The sequence below is a fragment of the Triticum dicoccoides genome, chromosome 3A, assembly GCF_002162155.2.
Source record: "Triticum dicoccoides isolate Atlit2015 ecotype Zavitan chromosome 3A, WEW_v2.0, whole genome shotgun sequence".
Lineage (NCBI taxonomy): Eukaryota > Viridiplantae > Streptophyta > Magnoliopsida > Poales > Poaceae > Triticum > Triticum dicoccoides.
In genome coordinates this window covers 689,285,637-689,306,755 of record NC_041384.1, presented here as the reverse complement: position 1 = coordinate 689,306,755, position 21,119 = coordinate 689,285,637, and positions in this window count along the sequence as shown.

Sequence of the window (21,119 nt, the reverse complement as noted above, 5' to 3'; positions counted from 1 at the left end):
ATCCCAGAAGTAATGTCTTAAATCATAGAATAACTTTTTCTTTTGCTAGTATGTGAAATTAGGTGGTATAAATTTAGCAACAATGTAATTGGCATAATCAGCATACCATGGAGCAGTACGAGAAGCATTTATGACAACTAATTGTTCATCAGGAAAGCTATCATCTATAGGTAGTGGGTCATCAAGAACATTCTCTAACCTAGATAAGTTGTCTGCAACAGGGTTCTCAGCTCCCTTTCTATCAATAATATGCAAATCGAATTCTTGTAGTAGGCGAACCCATATAATAAGTCTAGGTTTAGCCTCTTTCTTTTCCAAAAGGTATTTAATTGCAGCATGATCAGTGTGAACAGTTACTTTAGAATTAACAATATAAGGTCTGAACTTATCGCAAGCAAATACAACTGCTAAAAATTCTTTTTCGGTAGTAGCATAATTTCTCTGGGCACTGTCTAGAGTTTCACTAGCGTATTGGATAACATTTAATTTCTTATCAACTCTTTATCCTAGAACAGCACCTACAACATAATCACTAGCATCACACATAATTTCAAAGGGTAAATTCCAATCAGGAGGCTGAACAATAGGTGCAGAAATCAAGGCTTTCTTAAGTATTTCAAATGCTTGTACACAATCATCATCAAAGACAAAAGGAACATCTTTTTGTAAGAGATTAGTTAGAGGCCTGGAAATTTTTGAGAAGTCTTTAATGAACCTCCTATAAAAACCGGCATGACCAAGGAAACTTCTTATACCTTTAATGTCCTTAGGACATGGCATCTTTTCAATAGCATCAACTTTAGCTTTATCAACTTCAATACCTCTTTCAGAAATTTTATGCCCCAAGACAATACCTTCATTAACCATAAAGTGGCACTTCTCCCAATTCAAGATAAGATTAGTTTCTTCACATCTCTGCAAAACTCGATCAAGGTTGCTTAAGCAATCATCAAAAGAAGTTCTATATACAGAAAAATCATCCATGAATACCTCAACAATCTTTTCACAGAAGTCAGAGAATATAGCAGTCATACATCTTTGAAAGGTAGCAGGTGCATTACATAAACCAAAAGGCATACGTCTATAAGCAAAGGTACCGAAAGGACAAGTAAAGGTGGTCTTTTCTTGATCCTCTTTTGACACAGGTATTTGAGAGAAACCAGAATAACCGTCTAGAAAGCAAAAATGTGTGTGTTTGGATAATCTTTATAGCATTTGATCAATAAAAGGTAAAGGGTAATGATCCTTTTTAGTAGATTTATTTAGTTTGCGGAAAAAAATTACCATTCTATAACCTGTAACAATTCTTTGTGGGATCAATTCATCTTTATCATTAGGAACGACAGTAATACCTCCCTTCTTAGGGACACAATGGACAGGACTTACCCACTAACTATCAGCAACGGGATAAATTATACCTACCTCAAGAAGCTTTAGTATTTCTTTTCTTACCACTTCTTTCATCTTAGGATTTAACCATCATTGGTGATCAACAACCGGTTTAGCATCTTTTTCCAATTTTATTTTGTGCTGGCATAGAGTGGGACTAATGCCCTTAAGATCATTGAGAGTATATCCAATAGCAGCACGGTGCTTCTTCGGAGTTTTCAATAATTTCTCTTCTTCCTGCTCTGAAAGTTTAGCACTAATAATAATAGGATATATCTTCTTTTCATCAAGATAAGCATATTTAAGAGTATCAGGCAACGGTTTAAGCTCAAACACGGGATCACCCTTGGGTGGAGGAGGATCCCCTAGAATTTCGACAGGCAAGTTGTGTTTCAAAATAGGTCCCTGTTTAAAGAATACTTCATCTATTTCTCTTCTTTCATTCATAAACATATCATTTTCATGGTCTAGCAAATATTGTTCTAAAGGATCATTAGGAGGCACGGCAATAGAAGCAAGACCAATAATTTCATCTTTACTAGGCAATTCTTTATCATGGGGTTGTCTACAAAATTTAGCAAAATTAAAATCATGAGACATATCCCCTAAACCAACAGAAACAATATCCTTTTTGCAGTCTATCTTACCACTAACAGTATTCAAGAAGGGCCTACCAAATATAATGGGACAAAAGTCATCTTGTGGGGAACCAAGAACAAGAAAATCAGCAGGATATTTATCTTTCCCACACAAGACTTCAGCATCTCTAACAATCCCAATCGGTGAAATAGTATCTCTATTGGCAAGCTTAATTGTAACATCAATACCTTCTATCTCAGCAGGTGCAATATCAAGCATAATTTCTTCATATAAAGAATGAGGTATTGCACTCGCACTAGCACCCATATCACATAAGCCATGATAGCAATGATCTCCTATTTTAACAGAAATAACAGGCATGCCTACAACAGGTCTATGTTTATTCTTAGTATCAGGTCTAGCAATTCTAGCAGCTTCATCACAAAAATAAATAACATGCCCATCAATATTATCGGACAAGAGATCTTTAACCATAACAATACTAGGTTCAACTTTAATTTGCTCAGAGGGTGTAGGTGTTCTAGTATTACTCTTACGAACCACAGTTGAAGCTTTAGCACGATCCTTTATTCTAGTAGGGAAAGGTGGTTTCTCAATATAAGCTGTAGGAACAATAGGATCAACATTATATGTGATAGTCTTTTCTTCAACTTTAATAGGTTCGACTACTTTTAATTCAATGGGAGGATGATATTTAAGCCACTTCTCCTTAGGGAGATCAACATGAGTAGCAAAGGATTCACAAAAAGAAGCTATTATCTCAGACTCAAGGCTAAATTCACGAAAAGCATCGGTATCCATAAAAGATTTAACACAATCAAACTTAGGTGTTATACCTGACTCCTTACCTTCGTCGATTTCCCAATCTTCAGAGTTGCATTTAATTCTTTCCAACAAATCTCATTTGAATTCAATAGTCTTCATCATAAAAGATCCAGTACAAGAAGTATCGAACATGGAGCGATTATTGAGAGAAAGCCGAGCATAAAAATTTTAAATAATAATTTCTCTTGAGAGCTCATGATTGGGGCATGAATATAACATTGACTTAAGCCTCCCCCAAGCTTGAGCGATGCTTTCTCCTTCGCGAGGCTGGAAATTATATATATAACTAGTGGTGTGACCCGCGCATTTGCGCGGCTAGATGTCTTTTTACATGTTTTGTATAGTTGGTTGTTCGATGTTATATATCATTAATGCACACACATATAATTCTAAAATCAGTCATAACACAATTTTATTTGATGCTATGATTGGCATTCATATACGATATATATATATATATATAGCATTTTTTTGCTAATATCCTGGGGGAAATACGCACGTCAATGTTAATTTTGCCACTAAGGGCCTAGTCTTTGGATTCAGCCGATTTCCTTATTGACCTTGTGTACTTAATGAATTTTAGTTTAAACCAAATACTGAAGCTCATAACTAAACTACGTATAGGCTAAGTAGGCCTTAAGTATATAAGGATATCTGTGTGTACTTCTAAAAGTCTAAGGTGACTCTCAACATATAATAAATAGGATCTCACATTTAATTTCTTTAGAAAACTCGAGTAGACAAAACACATTATGTTCCCTGGTTAACGATCACGAAAGACTGTTGTATGGTGGTCTATGTTTTTTTTGGAGAATCTTCTATTTAAGATTAAATTCAAGTGTTGATGGATTTAACAAAATCATGAGTGATCTCTTTCCTCCATGCTTAGATTGGACACATATCATTTGTTGTTTTTATCATACTTGTGCAATTCTTGGGACTGCATCAATACACATCTTTCCAAAATTACATCTTTGTGTTTCTCATCATGTGTGATATACTTGATGGAGAGGTTTATGCTAGTCAATATATTTCTGACGATCTTTGCGAGCTCAAATTATTACGATTGACATATTTCGTTCCATTTATGTCACACATATAGACATAATATTATAAATATAGAGTTGTTGAAGTACATTTCATATTATGCTAACAATAATAAGCCCATTGTGCCTGGTTCAATATAATATTATCTAAACACATGTCTATCTTTTCTAATCAGAGCACAGGAGAAGTCATGAAGTTGATATGAGATGGTAGACTTAATAAGTTATGAAGCATATGTAAATATCAGAGTGTTTTGGATTTTTAAAATTTTGATTATATATTTTTGTGGAGGCATGCATGTCCAATATGTTGACATAACCATGGGTTAGGCAACAGTCTAGTATATGTAAAATGACTGTGTGTGTTGTATTTTTATCATGGGACCAATTTCTTCTAAGATATTATCCCTTAGATTTTCTCTTCCACATGGACTACCTTTAACTATCGATTTCCAATAGTTGTTTATCCATGGATGATGAAATAAGCATGGGTTGGCGCAAAAATTCAGGGAAAATAATGGTAGAAGATAGCTTATCTTGAGAATACACGTTTTCATAGTAGTAATTTCGACTCTCAGGCATGTTATCATCTTCTAAAATATGAGGTCTCGGATTTCATATTCTCTGATGATTTGAATAGATGTAAGCATATTTTTTAAGTTATATTCAACTTTTTTCATCCTTACGGGCCTCTCTCTATTTACAAACCTATATCTAGGAAATGCAACTCCAATTTTCTGAAAAACAACATGAGTCCCTATTTTCAGCAGTGAACACGGAAAACAATGATATTTTAGACATGAAATGCTTAGTGCCAATTATTCTAAATTCTAAACTATCTTTTACTTTTTAAGTTATTTTTGTTAAACTCGGCATTCATTTTCGACAGAGCGGTGGACTATATCACCAATCTAAACCAACTTCTTTTTTCCGCGTAAGTAATCTGACTCTGTATTTGTAGAAATAGCCGCTTAAAATAACAATGCAATCTTAGATACAAAACTTTCAATGGCCATTATTTTAAACTTTTAAACTGTGATTTTGTTTTCTTGGACGGAGCTCTATTAAGCTCGACATTCATTTTAAATTTTGATAGTTCAGTGAACTTTATTGGCAAGCTAGTAAATTTTCTATATTATTTCATTTTTTTAAAGCGAGCTAGTTACTCTTTAATTGTTATTTGTCGTATATATTGCTCTTATTTTATCATGACCATCTACACAAATTTAATGACTTGTCACATTTGATACGATTTATTGCTTTGCAACTGCTATTATTCCAGCTACGATATTTCTTTGTTTCCTTTGTGTTATACCCCACGTTGCGACATATCACATACACCAGCTCCACTATTGTTTTTACTAATGATCTCGCATGTTTTTACTCAATCCCTATAAACTATAACTTTTTTGGTCAACCACTTCTCTATTGCTTTTAGGCGTCATGAATTCATTTTGTTAACTCGTGCATGTCACCACTCATATCTATTCCTCTCGCCGTTCTCTTTTTCTGCTACCAAACATTTTCGTCTATTCGGGCTTGTTTCGTTCATGCCGGTTGACAATAACGAATTCTTAACCTTGTTTTAGCTTTTACATGCATTTATTAATCCTACATCTGTTTCTTTTAATAATTATTTTTATGTTTTAATTTCAGTTGAATTTCTTATGAAATATGACCGCTACATTTCATTGAAAGAAATTCCAGAGTAATTAATTCTTTTTTACTTCATACAAAGTTTATATGAGAACATTTATCATTTTTATTTGAAATTCACATATAAATTAGATCCATATTATCTGCTGCCACACTGTTTAACCACTCATTTGTACGTATTATGAACCTCTCTAAAAAACCATCCACATTGTTATATTATGGACGAACCACGATCAAGTGGTGTATATATTTTTGCATTTGTGGACGAACCTAGTGACTTAATACTCTGTGAAAGTGATAGAACACGTCTTGTTGTATTTTTATAGTTGGATCATACACACATAGTATGTACGTTTTTCATTGATATGACACATATGTGAACGCCAGACCAACTTACCGCTGATTATTTAAACACTTCCACGGGCCAACCTGTAATGGAAAATATGTTGCTTTTCATGTCCGCTTCAAAGATGTATGGGGTCAGCTATGACCTGTATTACTGCTTGGTATCAAATGTATTCGTCTAGGTAGAGGAAAATATTTATGGTTTGAAAAACTAAAAAAGTTAGGCTAAAGAATAAAGGAATCATACGTGAGAGTCGGCCGGAAGTAAGTTTCAGATTTTCCACGTATTGAAACTTGGGTAGGTATTCTAATTAACGGAAGCTTTCTTAGCTTCCGTATAGTACCTACCCATACGTGATATGATTAGTGTTCTGCAGAAGACTACATATGATATAATTAGTCAACAGTCAAACTCCTCTTCTCTATTCCTCCTCAATTTCTTATTCTTATGTCCCAAGCCGTGTCCTTAGACGCACATAAACTTTTTTATGTTTTCTACAATAGTACGTGTGCTTGGAAATTATGGTACGTGAATATAAGTATGCATAACATATAATTCTTGTAAATGACAGCCATTGTAAATTGTATCAGCGACACATATATTTTCAATTATATTTGTTCAAAATAGAAAAGGTATTAGTAAAGAAAAAGATGAAAAACAAACCTGTGAAGCCGTGAATCCCTGGTTTATATTATATAATAGATAGATTTTGAAAAAGGCATGCACCTTTTTTGCTAGGATCGTGCAAGATTTCCCCTGCAAATATATTTTTATTCTGTAGTTCCTTTTAGTACATACCACATATCTATTGAAAGCGTGATGTTGCTTTGGGGGGTTATAATGATGAGCGTGACTTTGCTCTAGAATTTTTTTTGCTTTAGTTACTGGGCTTTATTAAATTATTAGATGGATGTACTAATGGGCTCCATAAAATATAGAGAATATGGACCATGTGGAGGAAGCCGGATGAGGGTCCAATTGAAATCGGATACGAATAGGCATGATTTCTTTTTCAGTTAGGATTCCACGGTAGTTCTAGTTTTCTTTTTTTCTTTTGTGTTCGCTGGTCAACCGTCATTATCTGTACGTGTTGTGTACATCAGTACATGCCAATCAAACCCCTCTCTTCTTTCCATCTTTTTTTTCTGAGTTGGCTCTTCCCAACTTTTTACTAAAGCAACGTGTACGTGTCTGTTCACACATACAACTTAAGGCGTGTAACGTAATATGTTTAAATCTCAGCCGTAAGTATTATTAATCAACGATCTATATTATTTTAGCTTATGTGGAAAAACGTGGTGTCTTATTTGGTTTATGTCTTAAGTATATAATAGATTACGATCACGATGAACCAGATGCATAGGATAAAACTTCTGATGAAATTCTAATTTCAATCAGTTGTAGTTCCATGATCCAATATCATCACATAGCCTAAACCATGTCAATGCCTTTCCCTTCAAAGATAAAGGGAATAACTTCTTCTTGATAACATCCTCGGGCATACCTGTAAGCTTAAATAATCCACAAACTTTATCCACATAGATTAGGTGCAAATCGGGATGCAATGTTCCATCTCCTATAAAAGGATTAGCTAGCAGTTTCCGAAGGAATTTCAAAGTAAACATTTTCAGTAGGTTGAGGAGCAACTCTTTGCTCTACTGGTCGGGGTGAAGATACCCCGAACAAGCCCCTCAAAGGATTACTTTCTATAGTAACAAGTGACAGTAAATTTTAGCACACTATATAAATGTTTCCTTACCAAAGGCGCTTCACTCCCCTGCAACGGCGCCAGAAAAGAGTCATGATGACCCACAAGTATAGGGGATCTATCGTAGTCCTTTCGAAAAGTAAGAGTGTCGAACCCAACGAGGAGCAGATGGAAATGATAAGAAGTTTTCAGTAAGGTATTCTCTGCAAGCACGGAAATTATCGGTAACAGATAGTTTTGTGATAAGGTAATTTGTGACGGGTAACAAGTAATAAAAGTAAATAAGGTGCAGCAAGATGGCCCAATCCTTTTTGTAGCAAAGTACAAGCCTGGAAAAACTCTTATATAAAGTAAAGCGCTCCCGAGGACACATGGGAATTATCGTCAAGCTAGTTTTCATCACACTCATATGATTCACGTTCGGTACTTTGATAATTTGATATGTGGGTGGATCGGTGCTTGGGTACTTCCCTTCCTTGGACAAGCATCCCACTTATGATTAACCCCTCTTGCAAGCATCCACAACTACAAAAGAAGTATTAAGGTAAACCTAACCATAGCATGAAACATATGGATCCAAATCAGCCCCTTATGAAGCAATGCATAAACTAGGGTTTAAGCTTCTGTCACTCTAGCAACCCATCATCTACTTATTACTTCCCAATGTCTTCCCCTAGGCCCAAACAATGGTGAGGTGTCATATAGTCGACGTTCACATGACACCACTAGAGGAAAGACAATGTACATCTCACCAACATATCGAACGAATACCAAATTCACATGACTACTTATAGCAAGACTTCTCCCATGTCCTCAGAAACAAACGTAACTACTCACAAATCATATTCATGTTCATAATTAGAGGGGTATTAATATGCATAAAGGATCTGAACATATGATCTTCCACCGAATAAACTAACTAGCATTAACTACAAGGAGTAATCAACACTACTAGCAACCCACATGTACCAATCTGAGGTTTTGGGACAAAGATTGGATACAAGAGATGAACTAGGGTTTGAGAGGAGATGGGGATGGTGAAGATATTGATGGCGATTGACCCCCTCCCAATGAGAGGATCGATGGTGATGACAATGGTGATAATTTCCCCCTCCCGGAGGGATGTTTCCCCGGAAGAACAGCTCTGCCGGAACTCTAGATTGGTTCCGCAAGGTTCCACCTCGTGGCAGCGGTGTTTCGTCTGGAAAGCTTGCCTATGATTTTTCCCAGGGCGAAATACTCCATATAGCCAAAGATGGGCACCGGAGGCCTGCCAGGGGGGCGCGCCCCCACCCTCGTGGATGGTGGGTGGCTCCCCTCTGGTGCTTTCTTCACCTAATATTTTTTATATAATCCAAAACTAACTTCCATGGAGTTTCGGGACTTTTGGAGTTGTGCGGAATAGGTCTCTAATATTTTCTCCTTTTCCAGACCAGAATTCCAGCTGCCGGCATTCTCCCTCTTCGTGCAAACCTTGTAAAATAAGAGAGAATAGGCATAAGTATTGTGACATAATGTGTAATAACAGCCCATAATGCAATAAATATCAATATAAAAGCATGATAAAAAATGGACGTATCAAGTGGCATCATGAGCACAAAGGAGTTTGTGGGCATTGATATTCAGATTGTGAAAGTTCTAGTGATCGACTAGAGGGGGGTGAATAGGCGATTTTTATGAAAGTCTTCAAAACATGGAAATTTTGAAGACAAGCGATAGAAATAAACCTATTACCATGCAGCAGAAGGTAGACTACACTAAGCAAGCCATAGTCAAGTATTCAATGAAATGAAAGCACAAAGACTAATAGCAGCTAGGCAGTATAGATCAGGATGGAAGATAGTATGAAGCCAATCAGAACAAGCAGTCACACAGTGAAGACAAATAGATAATGCAAACAGGCAATGACTTCACAAGGACCAATCTGCAAATAAAGAGATGGGAAGGATAGAACCAGTGGCTCGTTGAAGACAATGATTTGGTGGACAGGTTCCAGTTGCTGTGACAACTGTACGTCTAGTTAGGGAGGCTGAGATTCAACTCAGAAGACCGCGTCTTCACCTTATTCCCCTTGAGCTAAGGACACCCAGTCCTCGCCCAATTACTCTGGTAAGTCTTCAAGGTAGACTTCCAAACCTTCACAGACTTCGTTCACCGGCGATCCACAATGACTCTTGGATGCTCAGAACGCGATGCCTAACCGGCTGGAGGATTCACAGTCCTCAAGTGTAATAAGTCTCCATATCACACAGACAGGAAGACTTCAGTGATGTCTAACACTCTTTGGCTCTGGGTGTTTAGGGCTTTGTCCTCGCAAGGATTTCTCTCTCAAAGGCTTCGAGGTGGGTTGCTCTCAAACGACAAAAGTTGTGCACTAACTCTGAGCAGCCAACCAATTTATGGTGTAGGGGATTGATGTCTACTACACAACCTTCTTCTTGTAGACGTTGTTGGGCCTCCAAGTGCAGAGGTTTGTAGGACAGTAGCAAATTTCCCTCAAGTGGATGACCTATGTAGCGACCAGACCTCAAACGGTCCAATCTCTGTGCTCAGGTGTCATCCCTGGATCAGTAATGCTGACACCACACAGTACTTGAAGGATTTATAACAGAGTAGCAATCACACACTTATTACATCGAGTGTCTCAAAAGAGAAGTTATTACAATAAATATGGCTTAAGGCCATCTAATAACGATAACGACGGAAGGCTTGGAAGATAAGTGAGTCCATCAACTCCAACGACATCACTGAGTATAGAACCACGACCTAAAAACTCCTTAATCATTGTCTGAAAAGTCTGCAACATTAACGTTGCAGCCCGAAACGGGTCAGCACATGGAATATGCTAGCAAAGTAACACATAGAGAGTAATGGAATGAAACAGCTATTCTATATGCATATTTGGCTGGTGGAAAGCTCTATGGTTACAGTTTTGCGTAAAGCCAATTTTTCCCTACTGCAAAGGAATAAATTTTATTTAACTATCATGGTAGTTGTTAAACATTGAGAATGGTTGACAGCATTCTCAATCCCAATTAAGCACCATCATTAAACAAAACCCAACAAAATTAATTAGAGTAACATGTTGAGATTCACAGGATAATCCAGGTACTAGATACTCAAGATGTCCATAACCGGGGACACGGCTAACCATGATTAGATTATACACTCTGTAGAGGTTTGCGCACTTTTCCCCACAAGACTCGATCGCCTCCGTTTGGTTTCTCGCACTACATGGTGTTTGAGAAACGGATGACCGAGACATAGTCTTTTAGAAGCGCTAGCACCTTATGATCGGGTAGACCGTTACACCTACTTTCCCCTACATCTGCTAGTCTACCACTGTAAGAGTTCGCACGACTTAGTCAACTCTGCTAGAGCCCATAATAGCTTGTGGCTGCACACGGAAGTTTCTAGCATGAATAATCTCATGATCCCTTTGAGCTTGGGTGGCGGTCCATAAAAAAATAGGCAATCGCTGGAATACCCAGGTGCCTCAATCCACCCAGATGTGTATTTAAGTTGCCACCTTAGATAAACCATTAATTTAACAATCTCACATCTGTCATGGATACACTCACCCAATCCACGTCTACTAGCATAGCATGGCACAATAAGCAAACATAGAAGTAACTCCCAAAGGTTTGATAATAAATAGGTAATAGGTACTACCTCAACTACTTCCCAGAACCCACAATTTAATTAGATCCTAATCATGCAATGTGTGAGGATAGATCTAATGCAATAAAAACTGGGTAGAAGGAAAACATGATCAAAGTGTTACTTGCCTTGCTGATGGTCCGGGAAACCTAGCGATTCGAAGTAGCAAGCGGCGCACTCCGGGTACTCTATCGCAAACAAACAAGCATACAATAAGTACTCAACTAATGCACAGGTAAAACTCAAATAAGAGGTCTAACCAGAAAGTTCAACTTAAGAACTCCGGTTGGCAAAAGAATCAAATCGAACGAAGCAACGAAAGACAAACGGCAAAAGAAACAGGCTTCATTTACCATTCTAGATCTAAGGCAATTTTTACAGTGGCAAAAACTTGTTTAAGTTGGTTAATCGGAAAGAGGGTTTCGAGACGAAACTCCAAGCGCTTGAATCGCCTGATTCCGATAAACGAGCGAAAAGTTAGACTAAAACAAAAATAGGATCAGAGATCGCGATCAGAAAAATAGCGGATTTAATCCGAGAAAAAGAAAAATGACAAACATTCATTAAAACGAACGGGCGGATGAACGCTCGCTAATTAAATAAACCGGAAAAACTGATCTATTTAAAAAAACGAAACTAAAAAACGAGCAAACCGTCAGAAAAACCGAACGGTTTTTTGAGAAAAACTGGAGGTGGCGGGGTCTACCTTCGGCAACGGCGGCGATCGGCGGCGCGGCGGCAGCAGCGCGGGGCGGCGGGCGGCAGCGCGGCAGCGGCGGCGGGGCGGCGTGGGGCGCGGCGGCGGCGGGCCGGCTAGGGTTAGGGTTTGGCGGGGGCGGCGACTTGGGCTTCGACCGGGGCGGGGCGGCGGCTTATAAGAGGCCCGGCCAGGAGAGTCCTGGCCGGTTACGGCCCAAGGTCGGTTCGGACGTTTTTTTAAATAATTACGCTCGGAAAAAAACAAAAGAAATACTAAACGGACTCCAAAAATCCCGAAATAGATTTTCTCCGGCTTCTAAAATCAAGCCGCACAGGATGAACATTTATTTGGGGCCTAAATGAAATTTTGAAAAACGCACATTTTTCCTAAATTCAAATAAAATAGCAAATAAAACCAAAATAAAATCTTATTTGATTTTTTTATTAAATCCTCAATATTTCTTTATTTTGGGAAAGTCATTTTATTCCCTCTCTCATATTTTTGTAATAGAAATAATTGAAGATAAAATAAATAAAATCAAATGATCTTATTTTCAAAATTTGAGACAACTCAAATATGAAAATAACGAAATCCCCAACTCTCTCCGAGGGTCCTTGAGTTGCGTAAAATGTCTAGGATCAGCCAAAATGCAATAAATATGATATGCAATGATGATCTAGTGTATAACATTCCAAATTGAAAATTTGGGATGTTACAAACCTACCCCCCTTAAGATGAATCTCGCCCTCGAGATTCGGGTTGGCTAGAAAATAGGTGAGGGTGGTCCTTCAGCAAATGTTCCTCTCGTTCCCAGGTGGCTTCATCTTCCGTGTGGTGGCCCCACTAAACCTTGCAAAACTTGATAACCTTGCTGCGGGTGACTCGACTGGCATACTCTAGAATCTTAACTGGTTTCTCCTCATAAGTCAAATCACTGTCCAACTGAATTGCTTCCAGTGGTACCGTATCTCTCAGCGGTATAACAGCCATCTCTGCGTGGCACTTCTTCAACTGGGATACATGGAACATGTCGTGAACTCCTGACAATCCTTCAGGTAATTTCAACTTGTAGGCTACTTCTCCCATACGCTCCAAAACTTTGTATGGGCCTACAAAACATGGCGCTAACTTTCCCTTAACTCCCAAGCGCTTAACTCCTCGAAGTGGTGATACTCGAAGATAAACTCTGTCTCCGACTTCGTAAACTGTCTCCTTGCGTTTAGAATCTGTGTAGCTCTTCTGCCTGGATTGGGCTACCTTTAGCCTATCGTGAATCAATTTAACTTTCTGTTCAAACTACTTTATCAGATCCGGTCCAAACAACTGGCAGTCTCCAACTTCATCCTAGGACAATGGGGTCCTGCACCTCCTTCCGTACAAGGCTTCGAAAGGGGCCATCTTCAAACTGGATTGGTAACTGTTGTTGTAAGAGAACTCTGCATATGGAAAATTCTCATCCCAACTAGATCCGTAATCTAGCGCACAAGCTCTTAGCATATCCTCCAAAATCTGATTGACTCTCTCAGTCTGTCCATCTGTCTGCGGGCGGAAAGTTGTGCTGAACTCCGGCCTGGTTCCCAAAGTTTCATGCAACTGATTCCAGAACTTTGAGGTAAACTGGGTTCCTCTATCTGATACAATGCTCCTTGGAACTCCAAGCAGACAAATGATTCTGGTCATGTATATCTTTGCCAACTTGGCACTGGTATAGGTAGTCTTCACTGGAATGAAATGAGCTACCTTTGTCAGACGATCGACTACAACCCATATCGAGTCATAGCCTGAACGTGTTCTGGGCAATCCTGTAATAAAATCCATGCCTAGCTTATCCCACTTCCATTCGGGTATCGGCAATGGTTGTAATAACCCTGCTGGCTTCTGATGCTCTGCCTTTACTCTCTGACATACATCACAAACTGCTACATATTCTGCAATATCCCTCTTCATTCCTGTCCACCAGAAAATATCCTTCAAATCCAAATACATCTTGGTATTTCCTGGGTGAATCGAGTACGGTGAGTCATGGGCCTCTTGTAAAATTAACTTCCTGATCTCCGAGTCATTAGGCACATAAACATGGTCTTCAAACCATAGGGTGTCGTGCTCATCCTCATGAAATCCCTTAGCTTTTCCTTTGCGCATTTTCTCCTTAATAGAAGCAATCTCCTTGTCAGTCTTTTGAGCTTCTCTTATCTTATCCATCAAAGTAGACTGAATCACCAATGCTGCTACATAACCTTTCGGGACTATTTCCAAACATAGCTCTCGAAGATTTTCGGCTAACTCCCTTGGTAAATCTCCCGTCATTAGAGTGTTGACATGACTCTTGCGGCTCAACGCATCAGCTACTACGTTAGCCTTTCAGGGGTGATAATGCAATTTCATATCATAATACTTGATGAGCTCCAACCATCTCCTTTGTCTGAGATTCAGCTCCTTCTGTGTGAAAATATACTTCAAACTCTTATGATCCGTGTACACCTCACAATGGTTTCCAATCAGAAAATGTCTCCAAGTCTTCAATGCATGCACTACGGCTGCTAACTCCAAATCATGCGTAGCATAATTCAACTCATGGGGCTTAAGCTGTCGTGAGGCATATGAAACAACTCTTCCTTCCTGCATAAGCACTGCTCCAAGTCCTCGACGTGAAGCGTCGCAATACACCTCATAATCCTTGGTCTGATCTGCCAAAATCAATACTGGTGAGGTAACCAAATGTTTCTTCAACTCCTGGAAACTAGCCTCACATTCCTCAGTCCATTTGAACTTGGTATCCTTTTTCAACAACTCCATCATAGGCTTCGCAATTTTTGAGAAATTCTCAATAAACCTCCGGTAGTATCCTGCGAGTCCAAGAAAACTCCGGATCTCACCAACTGTGGTTGGCGCTTCCCACTTGGTCACAGTATCAACTTTAGTGGGATCTACCGCTATACCTTCTCCGGATATAACGTGTCCGAGAAATCCAACTTCTTTCAACCAAAACTCACATTTGCTAAACTTGGCATATAATTGATGTTCTCTGAGCTTTCCAAGAACCAAACGCAAATGCTCCTTATGCTCCTCTTCATTCTTCGAGTAAACCAGGATATCATCAATGAACACTACAACGAACTTATCCAAGAACTCCATAAACACTTTTTTCATCATGTTCATAAAATATGCAGGTGCGTTAGTCCGGCTAAATGACATAACGGTATACTCGTACAGCCCATACCTGGTGGTAAAAGCCGTCTTGGGTATATCCTATTCTCAAATCTTCAACTGGTGGTATCCTGATCGCAGGTCGATCTTGGAAAATACCTTAGCTCCTTGCAATCGATCAAACAGATTATTGATCATCGGTAGTGGGTACTTGTTCTTGATGGTTACTTCATTCAATCCTCGATAATCAACAACCATCCTTAACGATCCATCCTTCTTTTCCACTAGAAGTACTGGCGATCCCCAAGGCGATGAACTTGGGCAAATATATCCTTTATCCAGTAACTCCTTAATCTGCTTCTTAATTTCCACCAAATCCTTTGCAGGCATCCTATATGGTCTCTTTGATATTGGCCCTGTGCCTGGCAAAAGCTCAATCAAAAACTCAATATCTCTATCCCGTGGCATGCCTGGCAATTCTTCTGGAAATACATCGGGGAAATCCTTCACTACTGGTACTTCTTCCTATACAACTCCTGTTAAACAATTTACTTGAGTCCTCTTCGGCACATGCCAGGATACATACTTGATCCTTCTCCCTTCTGGGGTGGTAAGCAAGATTAACTTACTGGCGCAATCGATGTTTCCTCCATACATCGACAACCAATCCATACCCAGAATTACATCCAAACCTTGTGATTCCAATATTATCAAATCTGAGGGGAACACATGCCTACCTATACTTAATGGCACTTGAAAACATCCTTGGCTAGCCATATACTCCGCTCCTAGTGAGCTTACTAACACAGGTGTTCTAAGAGCTTTGGTGGGCAGGTTATACTTATCCACAAATCCCCTTGATATGTATGAATGTGATGCACCAGTATCGAAAAGAACAAGTGCGGTAAATGACTTAACCAAAAACTTACCGATTACTGCATCCGGCTACTCTTCAACCTCCTCCACGTTAACGTGGTTCACTTGTCCCCTGCTGAAAGGGTTTGGCTTCTTCCTAGAGCTTCCATTGCCATTTCCATTATGTGATTCAGGACATTCATTGGCATAATGTCCGGTCTTCTGGCACTTAAAACAAGTGACTTGGCTCAGGTCTCTCTTGGCTGGGGTCGAGGGGTTGGTGCGGTTCTGGCCGTTGCTTCCTCCATTCCCATTACCATTTTTGGTGCCATTGTGATTGTGCGAGCTACCTCCTCCATGGGTATGCTGAAAATGTCCTCTCGGTCTAGGGGTAAAACGTGGCTTTTGCTGAGCTCCTGAGTTGTACTTCCCTTGTCCATACTTCCTCTTGCAGTTCTCAATCTGCTGCTGCTTCCCTTCAATCATAAGAGCACGATCTACCAACTCCTGGTAGTTGTTGAAGGTGGCTACTATCAACTGCATGCTCAACTCATCATTCAGTCCTTCCAGAAACTTCTCCTGCTTTGCTGCATCCGTAGCAACGTCATCTGGGGCATAACATGCTAATTTACTAAAGTCCTCCACATACCGGCCAACTGTCCATCCTCCCTGGCGCAAGTTGCGAAACTCTCGCTTGTTCATGGCCATAGCTCATGATGAAACATGGACAGTTCGAAAAGCCTGCTGAAACTGGTCCCACGTGACAGTGTCGACAGGGAAAGTGGTTGTGAAATTCTCCCACCATGATGCTGCGGGTCCTTCAAGCTGATGTGCGGCAAACTTCACCTTTTCCGCATCCGTGCATCCTGCTGTGGTCAACTCCCTAGTTGTCTTGCAGAGCCAATCATCTGCTACTATCGGCTCGGTGCTACTGGAAAACACAAGCGGATTCAGCCTAAGAAAACGGGCTAAGTGATCAACATGTGGTGGTGGTGGTGGTGCGTTGTTGTTGTTGTTCCCCTGGTTCTGATTCTGGACTAGCAACTGCATCAATGTGTTCTGCTGCTGGATCAACCGGGTGAGCTCTGGTGGAAAGGTAAATCCGGGGTCACGTCTCGGAGGCATCTGAGGTTTTTAGAAAAGATGAGAGTTAAGAATAGAGGGAGTCTAAAGAGAAAACACTACCCATATGCACATGAGGCAAAAGCAAATAATTCACTTCATTTAATCAAACAAGGGCATACAATCGATCTAACTATCGCAAAAGTGCTCGGACTACTATATTTACATGGTGGACTACTACTACTGATGGGGTGGTCTACTAGAAATATTCTTCGGTTGCAGACTCCATTATATCTGCTCCTGCTTCATCAACATAGTCATCATCGCTATCATCTGGATCCAAGTCGGTGTCGTCGATGATGATGTAGTCTTCCGGGCGAATCTCCTTGGGTTCTTCGTCTTCTTCTACTGGTGTAGGGCCTCCCATAAATATTCCGATCTTCTTGATCAGATCGTCATTCTTCTCCACTAATACTTCGATTTCCTCTTCATAATCTTCACGTGTAGCATTGAGTTCTTCCTCCAGTTCCTTGATTCTTGTCTTTGCCTTCTTCAGGTCTATCATGTCGGCGCACATCTGGTTCTCCTAACGTCGAATGTGCTGGTTTAACTCCTGGATAAACGCTGCGACTGATCTATCCTTTCTGGTGCTGATCATCTCCCAGTGCTCATCTCGGCGCCCACAAATCTGGTAGATAGTATCCTTGAGATCATTGCAGTAGACTTCTCCAATGCGTCCCATGGCGATGTGAGCTGCCATGCTCTTTCCTAGGCTCCAAGTTGGTGCATCAAATGAAAACTCTATGGGCTCAGTGACTGGCATGAACGTTCTTCCTGGAACTTGAACTTGAATCATCCAGTGCTCCTCTTCAGGTAAAGTGGCATTGTAGGTTCCAGTGAAGCTTGGTACTCCTATGTTCAGGTATCCAGTGACTTCCTTCAAGTGACGTCCAAAGGGTGTATCTTCATCCGGTTGAGTGAACTTGTTCCTTGCATCCGCCATCCTAAAAGAATAGAAAAGGTGAGAAGTCGGAAAAGAGAGGAGAGTGGGTAGTGATCTAGGTCTTTAGCTTAGTGGTCGTGTCCTACAGTCAGCGTGTGCTCGGATACCATCTTGTAGCGACCAGACCTCAAACAGTCCAATCTCTGTGCTTAGGTGTCATCCCTGGATCAGTAATTCTAACACCACACAATACTTGAAGGATTTATAACAGAGTAGCAATCACACACTTATTACATCGAGTGTCTCAAAAGAGAAGTTATTACAATAAATATGGCTTAAGGCCATCTAATAACGATAACAGCGGAAGGCTTGGAAGATAAGTGAGTCCATCAACTCCAACGGCATCACTAAGTATAGAACCATGACCTAAAAACTCCTTAATCGTCATCTGAAAAGTCTGCAACATTAACGTTGCAGCTCGAAACGGGTCAGCACATGGAATATGCTGGCAAAGTAACACATAGAGAGTAATGGAATGAAACAGCTATTCTATATGCATATTTGGCTGGTGGAAAGCTCTATGGTTACAGTTTTGCGTAAAGCCAATTTTTCCCTACTGCAAAGGAATAAATTTTATTTAACTATCATGGTAGTTGTTAAACATTGAGAATGGTTGACAGCATTCTCAATCCCAATTAAGCATCATCATTAAACAAAACCCAACAAAATTAATTAGAGTATCATGTTGAGATTCACAGGATAATCTAGGTACTAGATACTCAAGATGTCCATAACCGGGGACACGGCTAACCATGATTAGTTTATACACTCTGTAGAGGTTTGCGCACTTTTCCCCACAAGACTCGATCGCCTCCGTTTGGTTTCTCGCACTACATGGTGTTTGAGAAATGGATGACCGAGACATAGTCTTTCAGAAGCGCTAGCACCTTACGATCGGGTAGACCGTTACACCTACTCAGGGTCGGGCCCACAGTTGTACCAACTGTGCGGCCTGCACAGGGCCCATAATTTTAAAGGGCCCCAAAAAATTTATGCAGGCCTAGTATTTCCAAAAAAAGAAAAATCCAGATCGAGGCCACACTAGGCCGCTAGGCGCTGGAACTGGGCCTGAGTTGAGGCCATGAAGCGTTGGTGCCTGGTGCTCCATCGAAACTACTCGATCGAAAGATTGAAACGCGATCATCCAGAAAAGAAAAACGAGATCGCTATGCCTAAGCTACAGTCGCGTCGGCGACCGGGCGACTCTACTGGAAACGGGATCCGGGAATGATCGTCTCGTCGCCTTCACCTCATCGGATCGATCGGATCAGGCCGCTGCCGTTGTTGTCTTCTGTTCCTGGCTTTCTCTCACAAATTTCATACTTGTCGCCTCGTTGCCTCGTCGGATCGAGCCATGACCAACTTCAGCCTCCAGGTGCTTAGTGAGTCCTTTTCAATTTTCTTTTCGATTAACTTCAGTTCCTACTCCTAATTCCTAATTTTGTAATTAACTTTTTGGCAAGGATCGTTACTTCGTGTCTTCATTAGAGATCACACTCACATTGTAGCAATTCAACCGGACAGGATCCAAAACTAGATGAGTTACACGGTTCGTCTAATTGCCAAACATTGACGCACGATCTTCAATTGATATATGCTACTGCATAACTTTGATTGTATTTTATTCACCTTTTGTATGCTATGTTTCAGTAATACATATTTGAGTCGTCATGGGGAAACATCAATCTGGTTCCTCTAAGCGCAAGAGAAAAGAAAGATAACATAATTTGAGAGTGAAGTGTTGGAGAAGATTGATTACAAGGATATCATTGAAGATTTCATTTCAAAGAATACTAAAAGAATGATATTGTTCAAATAAATAGCAAATGGGGGTTGAATAGGTATGATTTTAAATTTTTTTATATGTCCAATTGTTATGTAAGACATTATATTATATACATTATTTTTTTTCTTCTACAAGATATATATATATATATATATATATATATATATATTGTAATTGCTCGTTAGTTTTTTTAGTGAGACAGGGCCCCATTTTTAAATTTCGCACAGGGCCCTGGATTTTGCCCGCCCGGCCCTGCACCTACTTTTCCCTACATCTGCTAGTCTACCACTGTAAGAGTTCGCACGACTTAGTCAACTATGCTAGAGCCCATAATAGCTTGTGGCTGCACACGGAAGTTTCTAGCATGAATAATCTCATGATCCCTTTGAGCCTGGGTGGCGGTCCATAAAAAACAGGCAATCGCTGGAATACCCAGGTGCCTCAATCCACCCAGATGTGTATTTAAGTTGCCACTTTAGATAAACCATTAATTTAACAATCTCACATCTTTCATGGATACACTCACCCAATCCACGTCTACTAGCATAGCATGGCACAATAAGCAAACGTAGAAGTAAGTCCCAAAGGTTTGATAATAAACAGGTAATAGGTACTACCTCAACTACTTCCCAGAACCCACAATTTAATTAGATCCTAATCATGCAATGTGTGAGGATAGATCTAATGCAATAAAAACTGGGTAGAGGGAAAACATGATCAAACTGTTACTTGCCTTGTTGATGGTCCGGGAAACATAGTGATTCGAAGTAGCAAGCGGCGCACTCCGGGTACTCTATCGCAAAATAAACAAGCATACAATAAGTACTCAACTAATGCACAGGTAAAACTCAAATAAGAGGTCTAACCAGAAAGTTCAACTTAAGAACTCCGATTGGCAAAAGAATCAAATTGAACGAAGCAACGAAAGACAAACGGCAAAAGAAACAGGCTTCGTTTACTATTCTGGATCTAAGGCAGTTTTTACAGTGGCAAAAACTTGTTTAAGTTGGTTAATCGGAAAGAGGGTTTCGAGACCAAACTCCGGGCGCTTGAATCACCTGATTCTGATAAACGAGCGATAAGTTAGACTAAAACGAAAATCGGATCAGAGATCGCGATCAGAAAAATCGCGGATTTAATCCGATAAAAAGAAAAACGATGAACGTTCGTTAAAACGAACGAATGGACGAACGCTCGCTAATTAAATAAACTGGAAAAATCGATCTATTTAAAAAACCGAAACTAAAAAAAAGAGCAAACCGTCGGAAAAACCGAATGGTTTCTCGAGAAAAACCGGAGGCGGCGGGGTCTACCTCCGGCGACGGCGGCGGTCGGC